This window comes from Alligator sinensis, unplaced genomic scaffold, assembly GCF_000455745.1.
Source record: "Alligator sinensis unplaced genomic scaffold, ASM45574v1 scaffold542_1, whole genome shotgun sequence".
NCBI classification, from domain to species: Eukaryota; Metazoa; Chordata; order Crocodylia; family Alligatoridae; genus Alligator; species Alligator sinensis.
The window spans coordinates 852438-852685 of record NW_005841963.1 but is presented as its reverse complement, the minus strand read 5'-3'; positions in this window follow the sequence as shown (position 1 = coordinate 852685).

The following is a 248-nucleotide window of genomic DNA, read 5'->3' as shown; positions in this document are numbered from 1 at the left end:
CTCTTTCCTGCCCAGGGCAAGTGGTCTGACTCAATGATCTAATAGGTCCTTTCTGACCCTAAAAATCTATGAAATCTATGATACAGCAGACACCTGTAGGAGGATTTTGGTTCTCCCAACAACCTAGGCAAGCGACCCGCCCCCCTCCCCACACCAAGAACCAGAGGACTCATGCATGCTGCTTATACCACTCACTTCCCACCCCAGCCCTGCCTGATTGTGAGGAGCTGAGGGCTACTTACTTACCA